Here is a 15,947-nt window from a genome sequence, read left to right as displayed (position 1 = left end):
CGATTCAATCCTCTTTGTGAGGTCCTAGAGCATCTTTACGATGGCGGGGTCGGCTACCGACTTGTTGTCACTTGATCTTTTCGATACCTACTCGGCTGGGGGACCCGTCCCCGGCGCCACCGTGCTGAAAATTTTCTAGTGACTTTGCAGTTGAGCAATCGCTAGCTATTGTGCCTGCAACATTTCAAAAATAGCGTGAAAGCTAACCTCTCGTTCTTCCCTAGCCGGGGTTTCCTGAGCTTCTTGTTGGTCTCCTTGGTGCACGCTCCTGTTAGTGTAGGAGCTTACATCGATGTGTTGAGCATCGCGTGTGTTACATCCCGTACTTTAATATTAGGATAAGTTATAGTAACCCATATGAGCTTGAAGAGATTAAGATCCTTCATAAGATTTTATAGGATTTGTGACTATGTTATTATAAGACCTCGAAAGTTTAACAACCTTTCAAAAATAAGTAAAGAAAAATAACATTTGGCTAGCATTATCCTTGTGAACGTTTAAAACATAACTAGTAAGTTTATTTGTTAGAAATGCAAACTTTCTTAGTTACACTTTTACTGAAAGATAAATTGTCCTTTATCACCCCATATTTCTGGAAAATTCATATTCACCTATCTTCTCAGGCATGATATTTGTAATTTACATTTTAAGAGTTCTAACGTTGGAGTTGGACATAATTTTAAGCATCATATTAGTGTGCTCCTATCCGTATCCCATATAAAAAACAAATATACGAGACAATGAGCCTGGCTCTTCAATTTGTACCCGTGTATGTATTAATTTTATATTATACCCTTATATACATTTGATATGATATTTTGAGTGGAATATTTTTGTAAAAGTTTGAAAATTATGATTTTATATAGTTATTAATATTACTACTTTCGAAAATGCTTTAAGTTATACAACATAAAATAAGAAAGTTTATGAGATTTTCTGTATTGTAAAGATATAAATTATTTCCTCACAAGAAAAGAAGGTTATCTTTTTACCATTTTAAGAATTAAGTATATGAGAATTTTTACTCTTTATATGAGATTAGGAAAATTATAAGTTGAGAAAATATATGTATTTTTACATGGATATTTTAATAAAATAATAGTGTATGTATTTATTTTATGTGGTACCATATGACCATGATAGTAGGATGTATAAAGTGTATTAAAAATAAGTAGAATTTTAAGTAATTTAAAATAATTCTTAATTATATGGGTAATTGGTTAATTACCGGATAGCGGAATATTACCTAATTAACTAATTATTGGATAAGATTATAAAAATCTTTCACGTGGCAGCCCTCTTTCTTTTCATTTGGGTGACTCTTATGTTTAATTGCAAGGTGGCATAGTTATCTTTATTTCATTGATTGAGAATTGTTATCAAGAAGGAAAAAGGTTACATTTAATTAAAAAAAGCTGAACAGAGATTATGGAGGGAGTTACTGGGGCTTTTGGAAGCCTATCACTTACATTAACAACATGACCATAATTTTTTGTTTGCAAAACTCTGGTCAAAAATGTAACTTTTTGTCGACATGTTCGGGTACTAACATTGTTGCTTTGGAGGATGAGAAGGGGGCGAAAGGATACAGGTTGTATTGTTTAACAGAAATAGCTCTAGTTGTTTACTAGAATCCTGCATATTTTCTTTGGGTTTCTGTTTTGTGTATGACCATGGCGATGTGCTCCCGATCAGCAGTTGTTGAGGGGATAATATTGCAAATCCCTTGATTTCTTCAGCTCTGTTCTTTAGTAGGAGAAAAATTTCAGCAAAAAAAATATTTTTTTGGTCTTCAAGAACAAATTATGTATGCTTGTTTGTTGTCACTTTTTTGGGCTACATGCGTTTAAGCTTTTATGAGACCAAAATTTGTCTTTTTCCTTTGGTGTGTGGATCTGAACAATGCAATTTTTACCTTCCTATGCCATATAAGAAACCTTATTACCCTCAATGTTTAAGGTTTGATTTAATTGCATTTAGTATACCAAATTATCAATCTTATACCATACTTAATTAAGGGTCTAATTAATAGGCAGTTTTTACTCCTTAATTAAAGGTGTCCATATATCCCACGTTTCTCTATCCCCCTAATTCCTAAGACCTACGCAGTTTTTCCCCTCTCCTTTCTTCCTCTTCTCCATTCCTTTTCCTTCTTCTTCTCAAAAAATACAGAGATGGAAATTGCAATTTTGTTACCTACGAAATAGTAGGGCCCACGCTTTCCTATTTCTTTTCGGATTCAAAATCATATTCTTATGGTTTTACGACATAGAGCTACTGCCTTTTTGGTTCTTTACAGAACAAAAGCTACCCATGTTCTTCATTATTCTCCATTTAAATTCACCAAATATTGAAGATAAATCTTCAAAGTTCATACACACATTTACCTTCAGCTTCAAATTTTCTCAATGAAGAAGAACAAACCTTCGAAGAGATAAAAGAGCAACAATTCCACCATTGACAGCCATTAAAAAGCTTTGAATCTTTGAATTCAAATTTGGGTTTTCAAAAATCATTATTTGTTTTGATTGAGTGTTGTTATAAATAATTGAGAATATGTTTTGGAGTTTATATCTCAATTTTGAGAGGTTTTGGTGAAGATTTAGATTTGGTTTTGGCTGAATTGTAGATTGAAACTCGAAGAAGAAGAAGAAGAAGAAGAAGAAGAAGAAAAAGACATATTGCAGAAATTGTAGATAAATTGTAGTTACAGTTGGATTGATCAGAATTTGAACTAAATACATCTTCGCACATGTTGACTACAAAAATTTTCTCTTCATCTACAAAAATTCTACAAATATACTACAAATCAATTTTAAGTATGTATAAAGCAGTATTATTTGTAAGGGTATCTACATAATTACTACATTTATACTACAATTAAACTACAATCTATGTTGAAAATCTACAAATTATCTACAAAATATCTACAAACTGGGTACATTGAATTTTAATATCCCAATTCTCATTCAATTGTAGCATAATTGAGATTTTTGACATAATTGCGTTTTTTCAGAAGATTTGTAGAAGTTTTAGTCGTTTTTGATGTGTGAAAACAGAAAACAAAGCACCTACAATTAGAATACAAATAATCTACAATTTATCTACAAAATATCTACAAACTGGGTACATTAAATTTTTATATCCCAATTCTCATCCAATTGTAGCATAATTGTGATTTTTGATATAATTGCGTTTTTTCAGAAGATTTGTAGAAGTTTTAGCAGTTTTTTATTTATGAAAACAGAAAATAAAGCATCTACAATTAGCATACAAATAATCTACAATTTAACTACAATTTATCTACAATTTCTGCAATATATCTTCTTCTTCTTCTTCTTCTTCTTCTTCTTCTTCTTCTTCTTCTTCGAGTTTCAATCTGAAATTCAGTCAAAACCAAGTCTAATCTTCACCAAAACCCCTCAAAATTGAGATATAAACTCCAAACAATATTCCCGATTATTTTCAACAACACCCAATCCAAACAAATAATGATTTTTGAAAACTCAAATTTGAATTCAAAGCTTTCAAGCTTTTTTAATGGCTACCAATGGTGGAAAATATATGGAAGAACAGATGAAGAACAGAAATCTCCTTTCCGTTTCAAAACTTGAATTTAATGTAGACTCAATCAATCGCAAGATTTTTTCCTGATTTTTAGCGCGTTAATTATGGAAGATTTTGCCCAATTAATAGTGTATTAAACAAATGGTACAAAAATTATAGGAAAACTGTGGACTGGGCGGGTAATTTACATAGTATGCACATATTTGATAATAAGGTTTCATATTTGACAAACATCCCTAAGCATGCGTCTAGATTATGAACCTGTATAACATCTGTTGAATTACGAAGATAACATACATGAAGGAAACCTGCCAACAAGGCATATGCACGTATACATGTAGAATACAGTGGGAGAGCTGGCAAGGCTGCTATAGAAAACTACACATCCAATAACTGACAGCCGACAAGGCCACATACAACCCAACTAGACATACTGTCTACAGACCTCTAATAGAAATATAACCGTACAAAGACGGGACTAAGTCACGTCATACCCATATATATATATATATATATATATATATATATATATATATATATATATATATATATATATATATATATATATTATTGTACCAAAATCAAAGGCAGCTCCGGATCAAGTGGAGCACGCCAACTCTCGCTGATCAGGGATCCTAAGAAGGGGGACCGTCAGCTTGCCTACTTGCACCTACGGGCATGAAACGCAGGCCCCGTGAAATAGGGTATCAGTACGAAAAATGTACTGAGTATGTAAGGCATAAAAATTAGTACGTAAAAGACATAGATGAAACATGGAATACAGAAACACATATTTAAATTTGAATAACTTTGTAAATTTTGAAACGTTTATAATGTCATGCAGATGCGTATAAATGTCGTTCATGCATAGTTATGGGTGTACATAATATCACCAAGCCACTGAGGGCATCTCATCATATTGTCTCGGCCATTGTGGGCAACATCATCAACATATACCAGCTGATCAGGTGGTGGTGCGTATATAACGCCGTAACCTTTTTCCATATCCCATATACATATATTTACATATATACGCGTATATAACGCCATCTGGTCATGGGTCAATGCATGCCAGTGAAATGCATGAAAAACACGTAATAATCTCAATATTCCTTCCAGACTTTTCCAACTGCGTATTATTCTGAGACCCATGAACAGAAGATAATATTAATTCTCATGGGGAATCAAGAATATAGACACCTCTACTATTTCTATGAATAGAGTAATTTATGGAAATTGTGTATTTGCCCGTTTATTTAGTATAATTTGGACCATGCCAAAAGAAAGAAGGGAGGGCCTTAACATACTTGTTCCTGGAATTATTTGAACGAAATGAAGCTTCTGCTTCTGAATCCTTGAACGAAATTGTGGCTCGAAATTTTGGCTAAGGATTTGAATTGTTTGGACAAAATGGTTCTCCTCTACGTTTTTGGTTTTAAAACCAAATACAAAATGAAATGTTGTTGGGAGCTTTTTACAAGGAATTCATACCAAGTCATAGATAAGGTTTACAAGTACAAGTCTTATTAAGACTTTAAACTTAAGTCATGACTTGGTTAAGTCAGTTTAATTCTTAGGTAGACACCTACACCTATATTATAATGAGTCACCTTTCTTGATTAGTGGCCTTGTGCCACGTTTCTTAAGTTTTGTCCGCTTATTAGTTAACTAGGTAATGTTCTGTTACCCGATAATTAATCAATTACCTGCATAATTTAAAAATTACCACAAATTACTTAAAATTCTATTTATTTGTAATATACTATATTTATACTCTATACATTATACTATTGTGGTCATATGGTACCTTCATGGTACTAGTTCATAATCATGGGGTATTATCGCTCGACCCATATTTTATTCCAAATTGGCCACTTTCAACGAAACTCGTTTTCTTTAATTCATGTACCCATTTATCCTTCGTAACACTTATTTATTGCTTGTTATAAATAATATAAATGCATTAATGTCAAGATGATCTCATCCCCGAGTCTACGTCAATTAACCGAAGACAAAACTTTTAACGTACAAAAACGCGAGATGTAACATCCTTCCCCCCTTAGAAACATTCGTTCTCGAATGTTTAACTCTCCGGGATTTATATAACCTTGGTAGAGTCGCCTTTGTAACAACGCTACTACCAACTCTTCCGTTAGAAACCAAATAATTTAACGCCACATAGGACCACAATCATTAATAACGACAATGGCCTCACATGACCAATAACAATAGCTAGCACAAGAACTCGTACACGCACCTTGAGGTTATGATGTCTCAGTCGGACCCTTCTCTGGAGGAGGAAATAGGTAAGGATATCTAGACTTCATGTGTTCCTCGACCTCCCAAGTCATTTCTTCCACATTGTTGTTCCTCCAAAGTACTTTCACGAAGACTACTTCCTTATTCCGTAGCTTGCGGATTTGTCGGTCTAGAATGGCAACCGAAATTTCCTCGTATGACAAGTCCTCTGTAATCTGTACATCATTCGTGGGCACCATCGGGTAAGATTGCCAATGCACTTCCGTAATATAGATACGTGAAAAATCGGATGGACTGACTCCAATTCCGAGAGCAATATTAACTCATAAGCTACTTGGCCCACTCTCTGAATGATCCTATAATGCCCAATATACTGTGGGCTAAGTTTGCCTTTTTGCCAAACCTCATCACATCCTTCATAGGTGACACCTTTAAGAATACCCAGTCATTAACCCCGAACTCTAAATCTCGTCGCTGCGTCATTAACCCCAAACTCTAAATCTCGTCACTGCACATCGGAATATGACTTCTGACGACTTTGAGTTGTCAATAGTCGATCTCGGATAAGCTTTACTTTTTCTAGGGCTTGGTGAACCAGGTCTGGCCCATATAATCCAGATTCTCCAACATCAAACCACTCTATAGGAGACCTACACTTCCATCTGTAAAGAGTTTCATATGGAGCCATCTGAATACTGGAATGGTAACTATTATTATATGCGAACTCAATAAGTAACAGATGATCATCCCAGCTACCTTTGAAGTCTATTACACAAGCTCGTAACATATCCTCTAGTGTCTGAATAGTACGCTCAGCCTGTCCGTCTGTGTGGGGATGAAATGTTGTACTAAGACTTACTTGAGTCCCAAATCCTTTTTGGAAGGACCTCCAAAAGTTAGCTGTAAATTGAGCTCCTCTATCCGAGATATTAGACATAGGGACACCATGCAGTCGTACTATCTCTTTGATATAAAGCCTCGCATAATCCTCTGAGGAATATGTAGTTCTAACGGGCAGAAAATGGGCTGACTTTGTAAGCCTATCAACAATCACCCATATCGAATCGAACTTACACTGGGTACGAGGTAAGCCTATGATAAAGTCCATATTGATTACTTCTCATTTCCAAGTCGGAATCCCCATAGCTTGCAATAGCCCACTGGGTTTCTGATGCTCAATTTTAACCTGCTGATAGTTAGGACACTGAGCAACAAACTCTGCTATATCCTTTTTCATTCTGTCCTACCAATACACTTCCATGATATCATGATACATCTTTGTTGCTCCTGGATGGATGGAATAATGAGAATAATGAGTTTCTCCCATAACCTGCCGACGCAGCCCTGCAATATTAGGCGCACATAATCATCCTTTATATCTGAGGACCCTATTTTCTGTAATTTCAAACAACGTCTTCTCCTTCTGAAGGGTGGTATCCCTATAATGAACTAACACAGGATCTTCGTACTGGCGTTCCTTTACTTCAGTTACTAAAGAGGATGTTGTCGTATCCTGAAGAGTAATTCCAACGTCACCTGAGTCCAGTAACCGAACTCCAAGACTAGCTAGCTGATGAACCTCATGGGCTATTCCCCTCTTTTCTGGCTGTAAATACGACAGGCTACCCATAGATATATGGCTGAGGGCGTTGGCTACTATGTTTGCCTTCCCCAGATGGTATAAAATATCAACGTCATAGTCTTTAAGTAGCTCCAACCATCTCTTTTGACGAAGATTCAATTCCTTTTGCTTGAAGATGTACTGGAGGCTCCTATGGTCTGTATAGATATCAACATGAAAGCCATACAAGTAGTGCCTCCACATCTTTAGTGCATGAATCACCGCAGCTAACTCTAAATCGTGGGTTGGGTAGTTCTTCTCGTGCTTTCTTAGTTGTCTAGAAGCATAAGCCACAACCTTACCATGTTGCATCAGCACACACCCCAATCCAATGCCTGAAGCATCACAATAGATAACGTAACCATCAATCCCTTCTGGAAGTGTTAGAGCCGGTGTTGACGTTAATCTGTCCTTTAATGCTTGGAAATTCTGTTTTCAAGCATCGGTCCATTGAAACTTTGCTTCCCTCTGGGTCAACTTTGTCAAAGGTGCTGATAGGGAAGAAAATCCTTCCACAAATCTCCTATAATAACCTGCCAAACCAAGAAAGCTACGAACCTCCGTCGGTGTTGTGGGTCTAGGCCAAGTCTTTACTGCCTCAATCATTTGTGTATCCACCCGGATGCCTTCACCCGAAGTGATATGCCCAAGGAAAGCTATAGATTTCAACCAGAATTCACATTTAGAAAATTTTTCATACAACTTTCCTTCTTGTAGAACTCTGAACATAGTACGCAGATAATCAGCATGCTCATCCTCTAAATGAGAATACACCAATATATCATCAATAAATACAATTACGAATAGATCTAAAATAGGCCTGAACACACGGTTCATCAAATCCATGAATACTACTGGAGCATTGGCCAGACCGAACGACATAACCCGAAACTCAAAGTGCCCATATCTAGTCCTGAATGCTGTCTTCGAAATATCTTCATCCTTAACCCTTACCTGATGGAACCCGGACCTCAAGTCTATCTTTGAAAAATACTTGTCACCTTGAAACTGATCAAATAAATCATCAATTCTCTGGAGTGGGTACTTATTCTTGATCGTCACCTTATTCAGCTGCTTATAATCAATACATATTCATAAAGAGCCATCTTTCTTTCTCACAAACAAAATAGGTGCTCCCTACGTTGACGTACTAGGTCTGATCAAGACATTTTCAAGCAAGTCCTTTAATTTTTCTTCCAACTCTTTCAGTTCTGCGGGGCCCATTCTATAAGGATGAATAGATATTGGGTGAGTATCTGGTAGTAGGTCAATAGAAAACTTAATATCTCACTCTGGTGAGAGACCTGGAAGCTCATCGGGAAAAACATCGGGAAACTCATTAACCATGGGATGGACTGAATGGTTGGTGACTCTACTTCCATATCCTTGCAACAACTTGGCCGGTTGTTTTTAAGAATTAACACCCGATCCCCTATTAACTGTATTCCCCGTGTTTGTTTCTACTATTGTGAGTTGTCGGGAGGGTTTATTTGGAGTTTCGGAGAGTTTTGGGACACTTAGTCCCTAAATGAGAGTTTAAGTTGTAGAATTTGGAAACAGTGTGAAGATGGCCTCGGAATGGAATTCTGTTGGTTCTGTTAGCTCCGTTGGGTGATTTCGAGCTTAGGGGAGTGTTCGGATTATGTTTTGGAGGTCCACAACAAATTTAGGCTTGTAATGCCGAAGGTTGAATTTTTGAGGTTTCCGGTTCAATAGTGAGATTTTGATCTAGGGGTCGGAATGGAATTCCGGAATTTGGAGTAGCTCCGTAGTGTTGAATGTGACGTGTGCGCAAAATTTCAGGTCATTCGGACGAGGTTTGATGGACTTTTTGATCAAAAGCGTAAATTGAGAGATTTTGGAGTTCTTAGGCTTGAATCCATAGTTAATTCGATGTTTCAATGCTGTTTTAGGTGTTTTAAAGATTGGTATAAGTTTGGATAGTGGTATATGACTTGTTTGTGCTTTTGGTTGAGGTCCCGGGAGCCTCGGGATGAATTCGGATGGTTGACGGAAAGACTTGGAATTTGGAGTTTTAGCTGAAGTTAGGACTGCTGTCATAACCACATCAGCAGTTGAAAGTTCGCAGGTGTGACTCTCGCAGATGCGGAATAAAGCCGCAGAAGCGGCCAGATGAGAAAAGGCCAGGAACCGCAGAAGCGAAAGGTTTACTGCACCTACGTGACCACATATGCGAATTCTGGGTCGCAAGTGTGGCGGAGAGGATTTAAGTGGAAACCGCAGAAGCGGTTCCCTTGACGGCAGATGTGGATTTGCTGGGCAGAAAATAAGAATTTCGAGGGTTTACTTTCAAAAGTTGGAAAATTGATTTGGAGTTCTGGAGAGGGCGATTTTGGGAGGATTTTGAAGAGGGAATTAGTGGGTAACGATTCCTAATCTCTTTCTAGTTGTATTCCTATAATCTAATCTTAGTTATGTCATTTAATTTCAGATTGGAGATGAAAATTGGGGGGAGGGGGGGGGGATTTGAAGAAAGTTCTTAGACCTAGATTTTGAGTTTTGATTGGGAATCTGACATTGTATCTGGATAATTTTGGTATGCATGAACTCGTGAGAGTATGAGGATTCTGAAAATGCAAATTTTACTCAATTCCGAGATGTGGGCCTGAGGGGTGTTTTGGTCATTTTACCTAATTTTGCGTATTAGCTTAGAATTTATTTATAGAATCAGTTACTTGAAGTGTTATTTACATTATGCAATTGAATTGAATAGATTTGGGCCATTTGGAGTCGAGTACTCATGGCAAGAATATGGTTTCGGGTTGAGTTTTGAGCATGTTCGAGGTAAGTGGCTTGCCTAACCTTGTGCGGGGGAACTCCCCTTAGGATTTGGTATTATTGATATTTGAAATACCTTGTACGTGAGGTGACGAGTGCGTACTTGTGCTAATTGTTGAAAATTCAATTTTTATTAAGTAATTACAATTGTGTTTTCTTTTCCTGTTTATACTACTTGCAATTTAAGCATGTTGTTAGCTTAGGGAAGCAAGTCTAACTCCCTTAATTGCCTTACTTGTTCAAACTGCCTTATTTGGATTATGTGCAACATGCTAGGCTAGAAATACCTGTTTTACCTTGGTATGGAATTTGAATTGAATTGTGTATTCTTCTTGTTGTTGCTATGTGTTTACTTTGGGACTACGGGACGATATCCCAGGAGATCCCCCTGCATGTTTACTTTGGGACTACGGATCGGTATTCCGGGAGATCCCCCTGCACTTTTATATTGGAACTACTGGACTGCACCCAGTAGATTCCCCTTGTACTGAGTATTTACATTTGGGACTAAGGATCGGTATTCCAGGAGATCCCCGCGCATTATGAGTTAGACTATGGGACGGCCTAGTATGCTGCTTACCACATTGAGTACATCGTGGCAAGGGTGGCCTCATCTAATTTAACTCACCCCTATCCTGAGAACCTGAGGCCCTGAAATTCTTACCAGACCCTGAATATGTAGAACGATCCAATCTCTTATCGCCAAACTGAGGGGGCACGCTAGCCGATGGCTGGGCTGGATACCTCGAGCACTACTGCCTCTAACCACTTCAAAACTCACTAGAAGGACCCGAAGACCTCGCTCTCTTATTTTGGGCCCTATCATGCTCATGATCGGCCCTCTGTTTCTCTTTATGCTCCTCTACACCTTGAGCATATGCCTGAATATGAGAAATATCCATGTCTGGCTAAAGTGAGACCGAAATACAATCATTAAGCAAGTGAGGCTCTAATAATATCACGAACCGGTGAACTCGATCCTCCATCTTAGATACAATAGTGGGAGCATACCTGGACAATGAATCTAACTGAAGACTGTACTCCTGAACACTCAGGTTACTCTGTCGAAGGGTCAAGAACCTATCAACTTCGGCCTGCCTAAGCTCTGGTGGCAGATAATGATGAAGAAAAGCTTCTGTAAACTCCCGCCATACTACTGGAGGGGCATCCTCACCTCTGGACAATTCCCAAGACTCGTACCAATTAACTGCAACATCTCGGAGTCTATAGGAAGCTAGCTCAACTGAATCAGTCGCAGTGGCCTTCATTACCCTTAACGTCATCTGCATTCTATCAATAAATACCTGAGGGTCCTCATTTGGATCTGCTCTAGTGAATACCAGAGGGTCTAAATTAATAAAGTCACGAACCCTCGCACTCACAGACCTATCTGCATGTCCAATACCTCTTTCTTGACGCCGAGCCTGTGCAGCTACTAATCGGGTCAATAACTGAATAGCATCTCTCATATCCTGACCTGGTGCATCTGGCTGAGGTGCTGAATGTATAGGGGCGGGCGCTGGAGCTGGTGCCCCTCGGAGTTCTTCTGGAAAAGGCGGGGTATGTGAAGTCTGAGATGGAACCTCACCATGAGACTCTCCCCGAGCCCTGTTAACTCGTGGTGCTCGACTAGTAGTCTCACCAGCCACAGACTTTCCCTTCTGGGCGACCGTACTCTTTGGAGGCATTGCTGAATATATAACAAATCGTTAGGAACATGGATTCTTGTATCGCACGATCTGAGATAAAAAGAGAGGATAACATCCTATATGTCATGTAGCCTCTAGTTTATAAGTGTGGTGCACAACACACCCATAAACAAGACTCTACTTGACACGGTCTGCATACAACCCTAGGACAGAACTGCACTGATACCACTTTTGTCACGCCCCAAATCGATGGGCCACGACGGGTGTCTGAGTCCTACCTGTCAAACACCACTAAGCATGCATCTAGGTTATGAGCCTGTATAACATATGTTAAATTACAAAGATAACATACATGAAGGAAACATGCCAACAAGGCATATGTACGTATACATGTAGAATACAGTGGGCGAGCCACCAAGGCTGTTATAGACAACTACACATCCAATAACTGAAAGCCGAGAAGGCCACATACAACCCAACTAGGCATACTTTCGACAGACCTCTAATAGAAATATAACCGTACAAAGACGAGACTAAGTCACGTCATACCCATATATATATATATATATATATTATTGTACCAAAATCAAAGGCAGCTCCGGATCAAGTGGAGCACGCCAACTCTCGCTGATCAGGGATCCTAAGAAGGGGGACCATCAGCTTGCCTACTTGCACACGGGCATGAAACGCAGGCCCCGTGAAATAGGGTATCAGTACGAAAAATGTACTGAGTATGTAAGGCATAAAAATTAGTACGTAAAAGACATAGATGAAATATGGAATACAGAAACACATATTTAAATTTGAATAACTTTGTAAATTTTGAAACGTTTATAATGTCATGCACGTGCGTATATATGTCGTGCCATGCATAGGTATGGGTGTACATAATATCATCAAGCCACCGAGGGCATCTCATCATATCGTCTCGGTCACTGTGGGCAACATCATCAACATATACCAGCTGATCAAGTGGTGGTGCGTATATAATGCCGTAACCTTTTCCCATATCCCATATACATATATTTACATAAATATGTGTATATAACGCCATATGGTCAGGGGTCAATGCACATTAGTGAAATGCATGAAAAACACGTAATAATCTCCATATTCCTTCCAAACTTTTCCAACTGCGTATTATTCTGATACCCATGAACAGTAGATAATATTAATTCTTATGGGGAATCAAGAATATAGACACCTCTGCTATTTCTATGAATAGAGTAATTTATGGAAATTGTGTGTTTGCCCATTTCTTTAGTATAATTTGGACCATGCCAAAAGAAAAAAGGGAGGGCCTTAACATACCTGTTCCTGGAATTATTTGAAAGGAATAAAGCTTCTACTTCTGAATCCTTGAACGAAATTGTGGTTCGAAATTTTGGCTAAGGATTTGAATTATTTGGACAAAATGGTTCTGCTCTACATTTTTCGTTTTAAAACCAAATAAAAAATGAAATGTTGTTGGGAGCTTTTTACAAGGAATTCATACTAAGTCATGGATAAGGTTTACAAGTACAAGTCATATTAAGACTTTAAGCTTAAGTCATGACTTGGTTAAGTCACTTTAATTCTTAGGTAGACACCTACACCTCTATTATAATGAGTCACCTTTCTTGATTAGTAGCCTTGTGCCATGTTTCTTAAGTTTGTCCGCTTATTAGTTAAATGGGTAATGTTCTGTTTCCGGTAATTAATCAATTACCCGCATAATTTAAAAATTACCAAAAATTAGTTAAAATTCTATTTATTTTTAATATACTATATTTATACTCTATACATTATACTACTGTGGTCATATGGTACCTTCATGGTACTAGTTCATAATCATTGGCTATTATCGCTCGACCCATATTTTACTCCAAATCGGCCACTTTCAACGAAACTCGTTGTTTTTAATTCGTGTACCCCTTTATCCTTTATAACACTTATTGATTGCTTTTTATAAATAGCATAAATGCGTTAACGTCAAGATGATCTCATCCCCGAGTCTATGTCAATTAACAGAAGACAAAACTTTTAACGTACGAAAAAGCGAGATGTAACATTAAGACATATAATGGTTCACTTTTTCTAAAATGGTATATGACTCACGTTAGAAGACTTGTCCAATTCTCTAATCTTGCCACATATATTAATGACTTAAGAGTCATACATGGGGATGAGAGTGCTGCCACGTGGGGAGGGTTAGTCTTATCCAATTATTTCTTAATTAAATAGTTAATCTCTCATTAACCAATAATTAATCAATTATCCACATAATTAAGAATTATCTCAAGTTACTTAATATACTACTCACTTTTAACACACTCTATGCACCCTACTATCATGGTCATGGGGTACCTTGTATATCACTAGTCCATAAATACTGGGTATTAAGGCTCAGATCGTATTTTATCCCAAATCGACAACCTTCAAAGAAACTTATTTTCTTTAATTTGTTTACCCTTTATCCTTCACAGCACTTACTTATCGCTTGTTATAAATAGAATAAATACGTTAACCTTAAGATAATATCATCCCCGAGTCTACGTCGATTAACTGAATACGAAACTTTAACGTACGAAAACGCGAAATGTAACATCCTTCCCCCCTTAGAAACATTCGTCCTTGAATGTTTAACTCACCTGGATCTATATAAACTTTGGCAGTCGCCTTTGTAATAATTCTACTACTGACTTTTCCTGTAGAAACTCAATAATTCAATGCCACATAGGACTACAATCATCAATAATGACAATGGCCTCACACGACCAATGACAATAACTAACACAATAATCCATACACGTACCTTAAGGTTGTAATGTCTCAGTCAGACCCTCCTATGGAAGAGAAAATAAGTAAGGATGTCTAGACTTCCTGTCTTCTTCGGCCTCCCAAGGCATTTCTTCCATATTGTTGTTTCTCCAAAGTACTTTTACCAAAGCTACGTCTTTAGTTCTCAATCTTTGAACCTGTCTGTATAATATAACAATCGGAGTTTCTTCATATGATAGCTGCTTTGTGATCTGAACGTCATCAACTGACATGATTCTAGAAGGATCTTCGATACATTTATGGAGCATAGACACATGAAAGACTAGATGTACAGACTCCAAGTCCAAAGGCAACTCTAACTCATATGCTACCTGGCCTACCTTGCGTATGATCATATATGGTCCAATGTACCGAGGGCTAAGTTTCTTCTTACCGAACTTCATAACACCTTTCATCGGTGATACCTTTAGGAATACCTAGTCATCAACCTGAAACTCCAAGTCTGGTTGTCGGTTATCCGCATAAGATTTTTGACGGCTTAGAGCTGCTAATAGCCTTTCCTGTATAGGCTTAATTTTCTCGATTGCCTGTTGAACCAATTCTGGTCCTACTAATGTAGTTTCCCCAACATCAAACCACCCTATAGGCGACCTACACTTACGTCTGTAAGGAGCTTCGTATAGAGCCATTTGAATACTAGAATGGTAGCTATTATTATATGCGAACTCAGTAAGTGACAGATAATCATCCCAGTTACCTTTGAAGTCTATCACACAAGCTCGTAACATATCCTCAAGTGTCTGAATAGTACGCTCAGCCTATCCGTCTGTTTGGGGATAAAATGTTGTACTAAGAGTTACGTGAGTCCCAAATCCTCTTTGTAAGTACCTTTGAAGTTAGCTATGAATTGAGCTCTCTATCCGAGATAATAGATACAGGGACACCATGCAATCGTACTATCTCCTTAATATAAAGCTTTGCATAATCCTCAGTGGAGTATGTAGTCTTAACGGGCAGAAAATGGGCTGATTTTGTAAGCCTATCAACAATCACCCATATCGAATTGAACTTACGTTGGGTACGAGGTAAGCCTACTATGAAATCCATATTGATTACTTCCCATTTCCAAGTCGGAATCTCCATAGCCTGCAATAATCCACCAGGTTTTTGATGCTCAATCTTGACTTGCTGACAGTTAGGGTACTGAGCAACAAATTTTGCTATATCCTTTTTCATCCCGTCCCACCAATATATTTCCTTGATATCATGCTACATCTTTGTTTCTCCTGGAT

The sequence above is a fragment of the Nicotiana sylvestris genome, chromosome 5, assembly GCF_000393655.2.
Source record: "Nicotiana sylvestris chromosome 5, ASM39365v2, whole genome shotgun sequence".
In the NCBI taxonomy this organism is placed as follows: Eukaryota; Viridiplantae; Streptophyta; class Magnoliopsida; order Solanales; family Solanaceae; genus Nicotiana; species Nicotiana sylvestris.
The sequence above is the reverse complement of the archived record's forward strand: the minus strand, read 5'-3'. Positions refer to the sequence as shown.